Here is an 18,140-nt window from a genome sequence, read left to right as displayed (position 1 = left end):
AACCGTTATATATATATATATATATATATATATATATATATATATATATATATATAATTGCAACAAACATTCTCGAATATTGTCATTACTTAATGCATCTCTGCCTCAAATGAAGCAGACATGAGCGCGACTTGCAGCTCGTGCCTGACGGTAACTTCTATGAACCTTCTTCAGTCCTGCATATCTGCTGATGACCTGCCGGACCAGACCTTGGATGTTCCAGAGCCTTTATTTCCATTGACCCCCATATCCGCATCAGTCTTCATTGAGTGTCGGTTTGCCGTTTTAGGCTACACCCAGCCTTTTTGTTATCGAGATACACACTGATGGTAAAGTGTGCATTCCATTACATATCAAGTTATGCCCGAGCTTGAAGCTTTTTATAGTGAGGAAAGACTTTGCACCGAGACAATCCCACTCTCTGAACAACTGCCACGTTGAACCAAAAAGAAGAGCAATCAACATCATTGGATGCAGCAGTCTCCGGAGGTTTTACATCAGGGGTTTCCTTCTCCTAGAGCGGTTGCCTTCACAACAGCTTACAGAGCACTCTCCACCCATCATGCAATTTGATCTATGACTGGGGCTTATGTTCCTGGGCACCAGAGCATATTCTACACGCCGGTGGGTCATGCATGTCGCAGCGTTCATGGCCTAAGCTCCTCTGGATGTTTCTGTCAGGGTTATCTCAACTTTAGCCTTTCGTTAAAAGAATCTTGGCCCACAAGGCAGTGGACGTCCATTTATACGGCGAAGAACACTCGTCGTTCATCAGACCGCCTTCTGCGTGACAGTGATCACGACGTGCACGTGGGGTTGATTTGTCTGGGAGAAGCACAGTATGACGCTAAGACATATGTGTGCTTTTAACACACGTCCACACCAGACATTGGCAACAATATATATATATATATATATATATATATATATATATATATATATTTCAGAGGAAACATAATTTAATTTAAATACCAAAGAAACAAAAAACGGGCAGGTGGAATTATTAAAAATTTTTCCTTAAGGCCTTATCGTCTGACCCTCTAAGAGGAAACGTCAGAATGATAAATTAAAAGTTTTTATACAGTGCTAGGTCGAACTAGCATCTCAATATCACTGAGGCGTTAGTCATTAATAACTCTCGACCTAGCCTGTGTAGACAAAAGATTTTGAAACATCAGTTGGAAATATTTACTGATTTAAAACCACCTGAACAGTGAGATTATATATATATATGTATATATATATATATATATATATATATATATATATATATATATATATATATATATTCTCACTGTTCTTCCAACTGGAACCAAATTCCCCTCTTTCCTCATTCGATTCTTAGCTTTTAATTTATCATTCTGACGTTTCCTCTAAAAGGGTCAGACGATAAGACCTTAAGGAAAAAAATGTTAATAATTCCACCTACCCGTTTTTTTTTGTTTCTTTGGTATTTAAATTAAATTATGTTTTCTCTGAAATTTCTCCTTCCATTTTGCTGTACCAAGAATTTACTTATATATATATATATATATATATATATATATATATATATATATATATATATATATATATATTCGCATTCCTGTCTGTTTGATTATTTATACTTTGTTTGTATGTTTGTTCACTATTGGATTAATATATACAAAAACCCATTACTTTACCATTTCATTTATATATAGTATGATTCTTACAAAATATACGCTTAAGAGGTAACCTCATTTGCATACTAAATTAAGGAAAATCGATTTTACGCAATAGCTATATGTTAGTTACCATTAGTAGCAAGCGAATTGTTTTAAGTGTTCTATTTAAGATTGTTATTAAAGGCTGATTACTATTGATAATATAATTAATTTTATTTATTTTGAATAATTATTACCGATATTGATTTTTTTTAAAACCGGCTTGGAGTTATTTCCCCTGGGCGCCACCTGTAGTTTTCTATTATATAAATCGTTAACGTAGGTTTGTTTGTTTTGTGTGTCCGTCAAAAACTGTTGTCAACAGCAGGAGACTGGGTCAAAACTGATATCATATGATAGGCTGATTCCTTGTGCGCGTAATATCTGAATTGTAAAAAAATGATGAATTCTGTGGTTGTCACTTAGACCATTTCTTGCAAGGATTTTTTTGCGACGCTATTCTAGCAAGGTACGAAGGTGTGTATGCTTATTAATTTTCCTTTTTTGAGGTCATGCCATTTATCTTTTTCCCTTTTTCGTATTTCAGGTTTGAACCTGATCTCGTGGCAATTTTGTGCGGTCATACGAGCACTTATTTCTATTTTCATTGTAAAATGTTGTTTTGATTCATTTTTTTTGGGGGGGGGGGCGGAGTTCCTGATTTGTCACCTAATTCTGCTTTTCTTTCCTTGGGGTTACTCAATATTATGAGTAAAACAGTTCTGTTCGAACCGAATTTCATGTCCACCAGGAAACGCCGAGTATCCATGCTAGTATATATATATATATATATATATATATATATATATATATATGTGTGTGTGTGTGTGTGTATGTATATATATATATATATATATATATATATATGAATATTTCGAAAATAAGTTATAAATATTTGGAATTGATAAACCTTTCAAATATAAATTCTACCGAAAATCTTATTTTATTTGATAGCAAGTATATCATGCATATACCCTATAATTATGATTTGGAATATTTCAGGGTTGTTAAATCTATTACTTCTTGTAGCGGTAATTGAACACTTTTGAAAATAGCGTTAACCTTTTTCTGCATTTGGACGTGTCATTTTTTATATGTGTAGAAACATACTCAAAGAAAAAGATGGTTTTTAGATCAGTTACACTTTTTTGGAGTAATCTCAATTCAAAAGTTGCCAGGTACTAGTGAAATTATCTTCAACTTTTCTGTCTGTCAGTAATAACAGTTTCGCTGAGCTTATCCACAAGGCACACAAGCAGTTTACGACCTAGAATAAGTCGAGCGGCGTGTAGATAATTTTACATTGAATGGAAAGTTGCCATTGTTGCAAACACATAAATTTCTTATAGTTAAATTGATCTGACGGTTCTGGTTTAATCATATGCGAGCAGTAAAGCTATGCTTATTTATTTGAGTGTATAATATAAATATATATATATATATATATATATATATATATATATATATATATATATATATATCGGCAATTTACGTTTAGAATAATTTGGATAATTATTAGGTCCGCATCTATTGAACTATTCTTAAGCAGAGTGTCTATTCATCTCCTTCTCTTTTTCTCTATCTTTCTCTATCTATGTATTTTTCTGTCTATATTGCTATCTCTTTCTTTCTGTATCTCGCCTTTCTCTCTCGCTGCCTCCTTATATATAAGTACGCATGTCTGTGCGAATATACATATACACATATATACACACATACACACAAACAAATATATATATACGAGGGGTGTGCAATAAGTAATGCCCCTGACCCACTTCCCATAGTAGTAGAGCAACGAAACTTGGCACAGTTATTAGTCTTTCTCTACATAGGAACCACCCAGAGTTATGCATTTCTCCCATCCTTTAATGCATCTCTGGAGACAGCTTTTGTAGAACACCCCAGGTTGGTCCTCCAACCACGACGTAACTTCAGAAATCAAGGCTGCATCATCTGGGAAACGCTTTCCTTTCAAAAACAACTTCATGGCTGGGAAGAGGTGAAAGTCAGAGGGTGCAAGGTCAGGAGAGTAGGGAGGACGGGGAAGGAGTTCATAACCACACGCCCATGCTTCTGATCTGGTGACATGCGAGTTGTGGACCGGAGCGTTGTCCTGCAGGAGGAGGGTACCTTTGCTGATCTTGCCCTGCCTCTTGATTTTGATAGCTTCCCTTAATTTGCTCAAAAGTGAAGCATAATAGGCTCCTGTAATTGTGGTACCCTTTGCCAGGAAACTGTCATCACTACTCCGTCCTGGTCCCAGAAGACTGTGAGCATGACCTTGCCAGCGGAGGGCTGCACCCTTGCCTTCTTTGGAGGTGGTGAGTCCAAGTGCTTCCACTGCATTGACTGGGCTTTGGTCTCTGGATCTAGGATAGGTCGATTTTTAACTTTTCTTGAAAATCAAAATCTTCTCAGCAGGGAAAGTTGTGTGTTGTTATGATGAGTACTAATATAAAAAATTTAGCTTGCCATCTTTCATGGTTGGATGAGCATTTAACTTTAAAGATCGTCTAATTAGACCCACTGAAAAAATCGTTGTTTTTAGACAATTTTTATAAATATTTTACAATTTCAATCCAAACAAATTTATTAGATTCATCATTTTAGTAAATGAGTAGAGATATATTAAAATTAATATAAAAAAGTGAATTACCCCCCCCCCCTTCGTATGGTCTTCATTTGACAACGTTAACTGAAGATGCAAGTAATGAAAAGTAATTCTGGGTCAGAATCTTTTCCATCTTATGCTTATTATTGGCAAGACTTTTACCTTAAAATATTATTTTTTTAAGTGGCTTTAAGTGAATTTATAGGGGAATTAATTTGTAAAAACCATAATTGTTAATTGAAACTGCTCTAAAACCTTGATTCATCATTGGTAATATTAGTTTTTATACACTAATTTTAAAATAAATTCATAAAAATATCTCAAACCACACACAAATGTTAGCAATGATTATTGTTGCATCACTTCATAGTGTTCTACATAAAATCCTTTTGAATCAAAACAAGACCTCATTTCTCGACATAACGCTTTTGCAATAATATGATTGTCTTCTTTCAAATCCATAGACCAACTGAGAAGCCTCTTTGGTTAATTTAACTGCCCTTTCGACAGTTTGCGAATGTGCAGGTAAATCAGGAAAATCTTGTTTCCTCATCTGAAAATCCTTCTGTAAAAACAGGCTCACAGACTCCACTATGAGATAAGTTGATTAAATGAAACCAATGTGAAGCTTGCAAATTTATTGTTGAAATTTTTTTTCAACTGTTTGTGAGATGATTTTGCACTCCTGAAAGAAAACAAAACAATTAACTTTAAAAATGGATTCTACTTGTTTGATTTTTTTTCTAATAATGAAATTTTAACAACATTTTAAAATGAACATATAATCAATGTAAACAATTTCATTATTTTTAGATAAAAAAACGTTTACTTACCTAATCGTTAAAAAAAGTGGTTCCTTCTGCTTTATTTTACTTCATTTTTAAATGGATCTAATGTTACGTTAGATACCGGGCTACGCCGGGGATATTTTCTAGTAATTTAATAATTAAATTAATAACTCTTAATGATTGATAATTCGTTAAATGTTTAAGATCTCATTACAACTTGATATTTGCATATTTTTGTTGATAAATTATTAAACGGTTGGCATAGACACATCTAACAATTAAATTTTTGATTGGGGAAAATATGCTCGATGCAATTCATTATTTTTCGAATTAGTAGATTATTTAGTATATTTTTATAGGAATAACTATAGACAAGCCCTTAAGACACTTGATGTAAGGACGCCAGCTTATTTTCGCAAAAACTATAGATTCCAGTTGATTTTAGTCGTGAAGAGATCAATGTCATAGATATAAGGAAAACAGTTTATGGGAACAGAGCTCTACAAGCCTGAAGTTGCTGAAATAAAGTTATAGAAATGGCAATGTGTGTTACTATGAGGCATTAAAAAAGCGATTTGATTGAGACCACTAGACCAACGAGTAAAACGAGCTTGAACAAAAGAAGCAAGAAATAGTTTACGCAATGTTCAAGAACACATTTCATAAGAGTATTTATGGAGAAGAAGCTTTAACTATAAACGAAGGGCGAGGGAAATCAATTCACAGATGTGTTTCTACATCATCATGAGGGAATTTGCCGGATGTTGGCTTTTTTTCGGATTAAATTAGCTTTTAACGAAAAGCATTTACTGATTAATACATATAAACACACTATTCTTAACAATAATCCATACCTTTTCCATAATACCGCATTTATCGTATGCACGCCGTTTCTGGTATGTAATATCCATATTAAAATGTAGATAGCATTTCAGTATGTGGCATCCATTAGCAAGCATAGTTCTCATAGAATATATCACCGTCGGCATTCTTACGAACGGTGTAATAACAACGAATGTTTCTGCGCGCTATCCAACTTATTGCAATTGTAATCAACACCAATCGTAGGAAGCCTAATGCTATCACGATACGAAACATTCACTCTAATACACATTACTTCGTAACAGTGTTTTAACAGTCTCTCGTATTGTTGTACAAGAGAAAAACGTACTATGCAGAATCATGTGCTGTTGTTATTTTTTCATAAAAGACTCACAGATTGATGTCATCTGCATTCAGCGTCGTTCCCTACCGTGACAAGTTATTCTTGCATGAAATAGACTTTTAATCACATTAGGCTCTCACATGAAAGACTTTATAAAAGAAAACAACCATCGACCCCGCAAAGCATGATGGGTGTCGAGTTCCCATTAGTAAGATACTGATATTTTTCATCTGCTTTAGCAGGCTCAATATAACTAATTAAGTGAATGGCATGAAAACGAGAAAGAAATCTCATTATCAGTTCACTAACGTTGCCTACAGTAAGAGCAGATGTCGAGAGCATTCAGTTCATACCTTAAATGTGCGCGTAATTGTCGCTATTTATTTTTACTAGCTGTAATAAGAGTTCCAGCACGGGTTCATAATATTCCATATCATACTATGCCTTTGAAGTGAGATATGTTGCTAATTTCGTAGCGTCAATCACAACTCCAGGGAGGTAAATTATCTCACTGCAGTTGTGGTTAAAACTCTTACAATCTTACATATTGACGCTATCAAATTAGCAACATATATTTCAGTGATTAAGAACATGTTCTGACAATCCATTTCGTTTCACAGAGACATTTTCATTTATGGACGTGGAAACATTTACCTGCTACATCCGGTAAGTATCTGATCTCACGCTTAAAAGAATTCTTCCTATTAAGATATCGGGGAAACAAATGCTAATAAAATCGTCAAAAAATAATGCTCAAGAACAACAACCATAGTTTGACAATTCGGCTCAGATACAATAAGTGAACATTATTGACTAATTTAGTGTGTTATTGTTAAAGAAATGTTTTTTTTTTATCAGCACCCTCCCAAATATTGCCAATTACACATTAGAGATTACGATTTGGGAACGTGTATATTGACATCTCTGCATACTAGTACAGTCACGGATGCAGGAAACGGAAGGGAAATTCCAAGGTTTTGTAGTTTGTGCGAAAACAAACAAAATTAAAGGGGTTTTTTTCCGGCATCAATATTGCTGCTTGCCGTCTTACTTGTTGGTATTTACGATGAAGGAACACACATTCTACGAATTCGTAAAAGCATATATTATACTTATCAGACAAGCACAGAGATGCAACATTTCAGCGTTGTAGCTTGGCCGACAGTGCAGGACTTTGGCCAGAATCGATGCGACGTTAGATCGAGAGTAAATGAGTAAAACTTATTTAAGTTTTGAGAATACGTTTAATCGTATTATTTGGATTCTTCAGACTGCTATTTAAATCTTGAATGTCATTTTCCCCACGTTTCTGTCGTTGTAACCTCCGACCTTCTAAAGGAGTATCTTATTGAACTCGGGAATTTTTCCGTCGAACTCGAGAATTTGGACGGAGTTTCGATTATTTACTTAACAGGCTACCTGTTAAGTAAATAATCGAAACTCCGTCCAAATTCTCGAGTTCGACGGAAAAATAAGATGCTCTTGTTCTGTCAGCCATAACTGGATAGAGGTTCTAGGTAATTCGCAATTGTATTTTTCAGTCGCCCACACTGAGAATTAGACATTCAACTTTCAAGAGAATATCACTTTTACAATTCAGGCAGAGGGATGCAACATTTCGTCAATGGGACCGAGGCTGAAGACTAGATGACAGTTCAGAACCTATCAGGTTGGCGACTCTCTTTTGTACCCTGCCAAGGAGTGAGAGACAAGTAGTAGATTCGCCAACCCAAATGTGACAACAGTCCCCCATACATGGGCGAATGGTGGCCTTATAGAGGTACAGGATACTTTCAGGCGTAAGTAGCTTTCAAGCACGGTAGAGAGAACCCACCTTCTTCGCAGCAGCTTTAGTAATGATCTCAATGTATATATTCAAGTTCGTGTTCCCTGCAAACGTTGGGCCGAGGAGTTTAAAGGAAGTACTTTCGGGTAGTGTGTTCTTGGTCATTGCTTTCGGCGGTAGAGATGGTTTGTTGTAATTATTGAAGGAAACAAGCTTAGTCTTGGCAACATTGAATGTGACTATCCATTTGTGTCCCTATTCCACTACAGATTAGAGGTTTTCATCAGGCGTCCTGCCATTTCCTTAGATGTGTGTTCATTTGTTTTCCCCCTCGTGCCTGTTAAACAAATATACCCATCTGAAAAACAACTTCACCAGGGAGGTCATTTATGAATATCAAGAATAATAAAGGTCCAAGGAAAGACTACTGAGGTACTCACGAATTTATATCATATTGTTTAAATGTACGACCGTCGAAGAAAATCTGGGTTTTTCTCTAAGTTAAGAAGAATTTTATTACATTATGTATTCTTCTAGTGATACCAAATGATCTAATTTTTCTTTAAAAAGCCATCATGCCATACCCTGTCAAAAGCCTTAGATATATCGCGGACTACCGCTATACCCTCCCGTGTTTTGTCCGCAACATACGTTCAGAGATTACAGTTAGGATATCTCCTGTGGAATGGGGTTGCCTAAATCCATATTGATTGTCAATGACGAGTTTATCAGCTGTAAGGTGATGGACTAGAGCTTGATTAATTAAGGACTCAAATATTTTAGCGAAAAGCAGGAGAAGGCGAATGGAGCGATAATATAATGGGTCCGTTCTTTCGCCAGAATTCTTGAAAACTGGTACCACAGAAGCGGTTTTCCAGCAGTCAGGAAAGTAAGATTCGTGAGGGCATTTGTTGTAAAGTTTGGAGAGAACTGGAACAACCTAAGCGGAGCATTTTTTTAATAGCACAGCCGGGATGAGATCGGGTCCACATGCTTTTGAGGTGTCTACGTTATTTATGATACCATGTTCCAAAGAACGGGTGATTTTCAAATCATCTAGTGTAGCGTCTGTCCGCAAAGGAGGAGTGGTGAACCGGGTCCAATGTGGAGTCTGATGCAAACCGACTAGCAAGCAGGTTAGCCTTCTCGGTTGCTGTTTAAACCACCTCACGATTGTTTAATAGTAGGGGAAGCATTCACTCTTGTAGATTTTCCAAAAACCAAAGATTCTTAATTTCTATCATGCGATGCGTTTTTGGTGGTTTCGGTGTAATCTGTCTTAGCTGTCGCTATTTCTCTCGTATAATTATTCTAGCTTCTATCTGGTCGAACTGGACTTATTTCGGTTGAATCTTCAGTACGCATGCTTCCTTTGAGCAATGGCAGCTGCACAAGTAGAAGTAAACCATTTGGGAGAGTGTGGTTTGCTATAGAATTTCCGTGTGGGGACATGTGCATTAATTGATGTTTTGAACGATTCAATGGTATCATTTGCGCACTGTTCAACTGGAAGAGAAAATATACAGTGCCGACAAAAAGTAAAGGCCGCACCTGTAATTTTTTCCAAAACTGCACATTTTTGCTACATTTAATGTAACTGTTTAAACAAATTACACCCCATTTGATTCGCCTTTTATTCCTCTCTAATTTTACCTGTTTATACTTAATTTTAATTGAAATATTTTAGTGTTCACGTAATTAAAAATAATACCTTCAAATTGAGGAGGCAAAAAGAAAGTTCGCAGCAACGAAATCGCTTAAAACCAGCTTTAATTATCGCCCCTAAATCAGTTTAAAATATCCACTAACAGGCAACAAAGCATCCCTAATTATTGTTGTTCCAGGTAATTTAACGTAATATTTAGTCCATATGCTACGACTTTCTCTTAGTGATCGTCAGGAGCTCATTAATCTCCATCTTTCTGGTTTATCCAATCGAGAAATCGGCTGCAGATTGAAATGTGATGAGAAAACGTTACGAAAGACTGTGCAAAAGCATCATAACACTGGCAGTGTTTGTGATGCCCCTAAATCTTGTCGTACTAAAGTTACTTCTATACTATCAAGATCCGTAGCCAAAGAAACAGATTTGAAACGGCTCCCCAAATCCAACAATAGTGCAATCTTGTTGAAAGTGCTCTCTTTCTACTGTCAAGAACATTAAAGGAATTTAATTTGCGAGGATATGTTGCAAGACCCAAGCCAATGATTTCTGTAAAGAACAGAAAGCACCGCCTGGACTTCGTTAGATTCAATGAAGATCATGACTCTTCGTATTGGTCAAAAGTGATTTTAGCGAGAAAATCACGTTCAATAGGTTAGGCAGTGATGGTAGGCAGTACGTCCATCGGAGAAAAGATGAAGAATTTAATCCTAGGTACTCAGTTTCAACGCTGCAAGGTGGTGGAGGTTCAGTTTTGGTGTGGGGTATTATTAGTACCAATGGCCCAGGGCCTATAGTTCGCTTGCAGGTCGAATTAATTCAACCAAGTATATTTATATGTTGACTGAGCATTATCTACCCTACTTTGATCGGAATTTGGATGATAATCCCATCTTCATGCAGGATAATGCTCCCATTCACACAGCTGTCAATTTTAAGAAATTCCTGGAAGAGCATGATATTCCGTGTTTGGATTGGCCTGCAAAATCTCCAGACCTCAATCCTATCGAAAACGTATAGCATTACATCAAACAACAGCTACGTAATGATCAAATTGATAATTTGGAAGAACTTTGGACAAAAATTAAAGAAAGGTGGGATGCCCTTTCCTTGGAGTATTGCTGCAAGGAATTCAAGGAATTTTCAAAACATTGCAAGCTGTCAAATTGTAGAAGGGCTATGTTACTTAATATTTAATAGTTAATTGCGTTCCTGTTGTATTTGTGTTGCATTAATGTCCTGAAGCTACATTTAAATAACAATTTTCCATTGTGCGGAATTTCTTTTTGCCTCCTCACTTTGAAGTTCTTTTTTTAAATTGACGTGGAAACTAGAATATTTCAATTACAAGTCAAATATAAACAGGTAAAATTATAGTAGAATAAAAGGTCAACCAAATGAAGTATAGTTTGTTTAAACAGTTAAATTACATTTAGCTTAAATTTGCAGTTTTGAAAAAAAAATTACAAGTGTGGACTTTCTTTTTGCCGCCTGTGTATTTCCTCGTGAGATATCTCTGATCAGATCCCTGATTGCTTCCTAGTAAGCTATTTTATAATACCACGTTGTTTTGAGTAGTGGGTCTTCAGTTTTGCGTTGAAAATTAGTGGGCTGTTGGCATTCGTTATACAATCATCGGGGACTGTGATCAGAAATCGATCGAGAAGTTAGGCATGTTGATCTTGCTCGTCTCGGAAATGTAACCGTAATATATATATATATATATATATATATATATATATATATATATATATATATATATATATATATCCCTACAACATCTGGCCATGACCTCGGGGAGACTAAAATCTGCTGCAATGGCTTCAAATGATCTGAAATTGCAGCCAGGGGAGATATTTCGAAAAAATTCTCAAATGGTGTATCTCCCTTCTTTACGAAATAAGGAACGATTATGGATATCTGCAGAATCAAATAAGTCTTATACACTGTGAAAATTATTCTACGTACGAAAACCAAAAAGGGGAAATATAACATATGAGAAATATTTTAAATCAGGTCCCTATTTCAGATCATTTGAAACCAAAGCCGCAAATTTTAGTCTCCCCTTCATAAAGGCCAAATATTTTGGGAAAATATAAGATATTTTGTAATTCATATGCAAAACTAGTAAAATAAATGACTATGATTGAAATATTGATGAAGGTGCAGTATCTTTTCATCACAGAAAAACCTTTAAAGTGAATACTATAATAGGTTTTCGAGGGTGCTAAAAACGGAAATAACAGTAAAAATCAAAGGAAACGAGAAGTCTTCAACATATGAGAAAATTATAGTTTTAAAAATGCGAGATAACTTTTCTAAAATGAACTCCGACTTTATAGTCAATGGGGCCATAAAATGGGTGCTGATTTTACGTTAACTAAACATAGAAAAGTGATCTCAACTTCTTGAGACAGTAATGTGCGACCTTAAGGGCAAATGTGACATAGTATACTATACAACTAAGGCATTACCTTCAGTTAAAATCTTACTAATAGTTTCTTAGATTTCGAATTTATGATATTCTCCGAAAACATGGTATGCCAATGTATGGATATATCTATAGTCGTGGCTAAATTGAATATCGAAATGCTCATATATTTGATTCGATGGGCCGAAACTATATGAAAATTTGCAAGCTTTAAGAAGACTATAATACTATTCTTTTAAAATTGTATGGCAATTAGTAAAAATCCCTACATTTTCAAGTCAATAAAATATGTCCAAATTAGCCTGCAATTGTATATAAAGGTCATGGCAAGCCAGCGTTATTTTTGCTTCTTTGGGATTAATTTTACTTATGGATATTCTGCATGGTTGTCTTCCCTGTGGCCTTGCCAGGCCACTAATATATAATGATAATGAAGTGAAACAGAGTGATATACCTGCACCAATATGTTTTTGCTCTATCTGACTGCTGGTTTTCGCGATTGTGATATGAGTGTTTATATTAGATTCCAGACTACAGGAAAGGTGCCCAACATCAGAAGATTCCAAGCCAAAACACTTGTTAGTGATGGGTTTGTTGGGGAGCTGTTGCATGCTAATGATGTTGAACTGATGACAAACTCCACAGTTAATATGCAATTGGTGAAGGATCTCTTCAGGAATACTTCTACCTGCGTCGGATTAACTATTAGCATTAAGAATATTAAGGTGATGTACGCTTCCGCTCTTGATGATCTAAATGTGGAACCTGATATGTTCGTCTGTGAAAACCGGCTAAAAGTCGTAAAAAATTATGTCTAGCTTGGTAGTACTTTATCAAATGATAACACTCTTGATGCGGAAATAAGAATTACTAAATCATTTGGAAGGTTACACGATAGGGTCTGCTCTGATGGTGATGTAAATCTGACCACTAAAATGTCAGTATACAAAACATGTGTATTGTCATCCCTACTCTATGCCTCTGAACCATGGGCCCTGTACCGGTCACATGTGGAACAGCTCGAGAGCTTTCATCAGCACATTGACACATTGTTTGTTTAAAATGGGACAGTTTCTTCCCTGATACATGTTTCTTAAATAAGGCCAAAACCGTCAGTATTGCTACCATTGTAATAAGCACCAGATGCCTTGAGCGGGTTATCTTGTCCGGTTTGATGACTATCGACTCTCAAAAGAGTGTTTTTTTTATGGTGAGCTCCTTCTTGGCAAAAGAGCCCAGCACAAGGGACAAAATCGTTTTTGTAATAGAATCAAGGAGGGTTTGGTGAACTTCAACGTTCCTGTTGACAGTTGGGAGTCCCTAGCGTCTGATCGCAAGCAGTGGGGGCAATGATATACAGGGACGCAGAGCACTTTGAAGCGCGCAAGATAGACTGAGAGAAGCTCAAGTGAACTCGTTGGAAACACCACACTTTACCACCTAACCATGAGGATCTCTTGATCTGTGAGGTGTGTGATTCTGTAGCCGAAGACAGGTGTCGTTAATCACATGAAAACGCATGATGATATGAAGTACCAGTCCTGTCCTTTTCGGGCACATGTACGTTCACTTACTGCGGGAGTGCCACTCGTCTGACAAGACGTCGTAATTATATGTATATATATATATATATGTGTGTGTGTGTGTGTTTGTGTCTATGTGTGTGTCTGTGTGTGTACATACATATTATTGTTATTACTGTATATGTGACACTTACGTCACCCGCGTGTCGTCTAGTGGTGGAACGCTCCCCGATTGCTGGTCTCCTTGTCTCCTTGATTAGAATGTCAGCGGTCCGTACTTGAAAGAGACTCGTCGAGTGCTTCTGCAATCATGCAAAGCAAATTCCAAAGACAAGTCGATATTTGTTGTTTTTTTTTTCTCATGCCAAATTCCTTGTTATTCAGGAAGGTTACAATCGTCGTTTCGTAATTCGCTATTAAGTTAGGGACTGGCCGTTTGTTAACTGCAAAGTTCTTTCTTTTTCGATGAAAACTAAATATCTACGGGACAGGGTCAATCGATGAGGCAAGTCGGCTTTTTCGCTCGTTCGAGCCCAGGGGAGCAGATCTCTCTCTCTCTCTCTTTCTCTCTCTCTCTCTCTCTCTCTCTCTGTTTTTTGTTTACAACTCGCTGCTTATATTGTGGGGGCGGGAGCTATATCTTCTTCCGGATCGTCTTCTTTTTTTCTCTCATTCGGCTCTTTAGCCAATCAGGATGCCGGAACCGCTGTCACTCAAATCTTCACCTGGCATATACATATACATACCCACACATAAATCAGAACCGACACATTAAAACACACACGCGTGCGCGCATACAACCACACACATACATAACACTCCTATTTCTAATACAACACACTGAACAATACCAACCCTACACAACCTCGAAACCAACAACACTAGGAAACAACTAGAACCATAGTATAATATCTGTTCCAACATCTCGCTCCCCCTTCAGTCAGTGGAGGAGAAATATCTCATGACTGAGACAATTATCATCCCTTCTATCATCCCCTTCCCATACCTATACCCCTCCAATTGGCCCCTCCCGTCTGGGGAACGAGATTTTCCCCACACTAGGAACCGATCCTGGGTCTGGCCATACCCACATGCGGATACAAATAAATAGAAACATTAAAAAATCCTCTATACATATTTTAAATACACCCCTCTATCTAAAAAAAAAAACATAATATAAAGAATACCCGAACAGTCTAAGACTGAGAAATCACAATACTAAAATCTAAGAATCTAAAAAATAAATATCAAAATAGAATGAAAGCACCCCTACCCTTATTTCAGAAGAGCTGGTTCCCCCTCCTCACACATGCACATTATTAACGACCTTGGACCACAGTCACCTTCCTAGGGAAGCAAATAACTTATAATACTATCAAACACTACACACATTCTTTAAACCAATAAAACACACACACATTCTACCCTAAAGGAAAAGAAAAACACAAGCAGAAAGAGAGAGTGAGAGAGAGACACACAACACAGGAGTGACCACAGCCAATAAAACAGTAATGAAATTGAACATTCCAATGAATAGTACACACTTACACGTTTCCACCTCTTGGAAACATTCCAAATGAACTACGAAAATGCTATTTATATCTCCAATACATTTTGAAAATAATTTCTGAAGAGGACGCGTCACAGAACGTCTGAAACGCGTTAAAATCGATTTCAATGATTTAAAAACATTATAACAATGATCTAAACATAATTCTCAATGAAAAACCAAGACACGGAATAATAAAATAATGTTAAAAAATACACATGGTTGGTGACTACCCCCTTATTACAATATACATCTTTCTTTCGTTGGAATTTCTTAACCCATTATATATATATATATATATATATATATATATATATATATATATATATATATCATAGACCGATAGAAATCTTGCTTTAAATGGCCTCCTCATAAAGAAGTTAATATCTAAACTCAATTTTGCTTATATAAGAAGGGATTTGCATATTAAAACATGTTAATATGTCTGCAGTTTTGGTACAAATGGTCGATATATTCAGTTCTATCCTCTCTATGGCTTTCTCCCTCCTTTCACTAACACCGCTGAAATCCTCGTATTGCTACTGGAATACCATTTCCTTGAGGTAGCACTTTACCTTGAAAAAAATTGGGACTGGACTTCGATTCAGTCTTGAAGAATGATATAAAATGTATAGCTAAGGTAGGTGAAAAAATGATTAGATCATACTATCATTCGAAGTTTAAAATATTCGTGACGCAATAATCAATATTTAAAAGAATAGTTGCGTATTAAAATAGATCATTGTTATCACACCAAGGCTCTAACCAATTTAAAGGGGATAACTTTAAGAAAATCATACACAAGGAAATTAAAAGAAATTAGGCCAAAATGTAGACGTACTAGCCAACATAAAAACTTTCCGAACGTCACGTTAAATTTAGATAAAAAACATATGAACCTTACTTAAAAGTCTAAAATAAATGTCTAACCAAAAGCATATTTGCGAAAGAAATCCCGAATAACAAGAAATATTACGTAGATCGGACTTTCTTAGATTTCCAAGCCCGATATTATGACAATAAAAGCAACAAAAAAAAGAACACCGAATGAAAACAGCACTAGCAAACAATACTGGGAATTCACATAAAGCGGACGTTCGTTGATAGTCGAATGGAAAATAATAAGACAAGCAAGTACATGTGGGGGCCTAGACGATCGCAGTAGATCATGCCTACATAAAAAAGTTGCCATCATATACTTTAAAGAACCCCAACATCTGCTAAACTATATGAGAGAAATCGCGAAAACTGTGGCACAGGATAACTTTACTCTAGGATAGCGATACAAACGAATTTTAGAATAAACAATAAAAATAGAAAATAAATAAAATAAAAATAAAATAAAAAATAAGATAAGGTAAACATACATATACGTAAATTATTATATATATATAAATAAATATTTATATATATAAATATATATATATATAAATATTTATTTATATATATATATAAATCTAGTCTAGCGGCACTGGTGAGTTGTGATACAACGAAATAGGACTGTATGTCGATGACTACGTATATATTCAGCCCCCCCCCTTTTGGGTAAAGCACTGTCGTAAATAATTTCATCCTCAACTTAATTGCCTGTAAAATTCGACGCGCTAAGTTTGTTCATAAACAAGCGGTTAGAGCACTGTAAAAGTGATGGACAAATTTTTGTTTAAAATGGACATTTGGCGAGATAATTTACGGGCTCCGCTACCGTGGGTCGCTCGGTAGAACTGCTGACTGTCAACGTTATGATTTTAAGTTCAATCCTTAATAGTTAGACATACAAATATAGACTAGTAATCGAACATGTAAATTAGAATTTCGGCAATCAGTAAAATACTTAAATTGAAAAGGACAAAAGAAATTAAGAACTTGAGAATAAATTAAAAAATTGAATAAAAAAAACCGTTGAAGCATCATATAAGAGTGCACTACGAAGGGAAGGCATTTACTCAATTCGAAGGCAATCGTAAAAATAGTTAAACAAAAAAATAAAATTGATGGGTAAGAGATGCGCTAAGCTGCTTTATCCCATTAGAATAAGGATAATGAACATATTCATATATGTATAACAAATGTATTTTAATGTTTGAAGAGTAGCTATTTTTGGAATATTTTTAAATCATATTATATTTAAATTTATCCAAATAGTTAGGAAACAATTGTAGTATATGCGAAAATACACAATATAATGTTCTCATTTCATATTTTGTTATCTTGAATATGCAATATTATATATATATATATATATATATATATGCATCTATATAATCGGGAGTAATAGATAGTGATGCATAGTGATAAGTAGTAAATATGTACATCTAAAATATATTGGAATTGTCCACGATGACCTGTAATGTAATTGATAAAATGTGTGTTAAAATCCCGTTTCAAGTTATACTCTTGTAAATATAAAGTACTCAGTTATGGTTTACGCAACGGCAGCATGTCTCCCTGTGGAATAAATAAAAGATTCCGTTTGAAAGTTCGTGCAAATTTCAAAGTTCGACTGAAAGATTCCTGAGAGTGACAAGACTCACCTGGACAAAGTTGAAGGTTCTATTGACTGACACGTTGTGAAAATAACACTCCTGATACGCACAGTAATCTGAAGAATGGAAATGATAATAACTTACATATTTTTTATTAATTTCACAGATCAAAATAAAGTAATTGTAAAACAGTTTAAACGCATTCATATGTATTTATTCAATAATATTGCCCCAATACTTCATCACCCTTCTATCTATTTTTATTATTGTAATCCTATATGCGTAAAATCGTTATGGAAGTAATTAATCTTACCGAATATTTGTTTTGGCTTAAGTTTTACTAGAGTATTTACACTATTCAACTTTTTAAAATCAATAGGAATAGCATTCTCACTGGTCTGAGCTAAAATATTAGATTAAGAATAAGCAGATTATCTAGAAGATGTATTACGT

The 18,140-nt window shown here is 35.4% G+C and overlaps 1 long non-coding RNA gene across 1 annotated transcript in view; it reads right to left on the bottom strand.

The window, feature by feature from the left end:
- Window positions 1–4,367: 4,367 nt before the first annotated feature.
- The window catches only part of LOC145296241 (uncharacterized), a 513,786-nt gene continuing 500,013 nt past the window's right edge, over window positions 4,368–18,140 (bottom strand). Inside the window, exons 3-4 of the long non-coding RNA XR_013869976.1 lie at window positions 17,736–17,803; window positions 4,368–4,981 (exon numbers count right to left, since the gene is read on the bottom strand). This is a non-coding gene — a long non-coding RNA (uncharacterized LOC145296241). The remainder of the gene's footprint in view (window positions 4,982–17,735; window positions 17,804–18,140) is intronic.

The sequence above is a fragment of the Euprymna scolopes genome, chromosome 16 (assembly GCF_053919585.1).
Source record: "Euprymna scolopes isolate OS-2025 chromosome 16, ASM5391958v1, whole genome shotgun sequence".
NCBI classification, from domain to species: Eukaryota; Metazoa; Mollusca; class Cephalopoda; order Sepiida; family Sepiolidae; genus Euprymna; species Euprymna scolopes.
The sequence above is the reverse complement of the archived record's forward strand: the minus strand, read 5'-3'. Positions and strand labels throughout refer to the sequence as shown.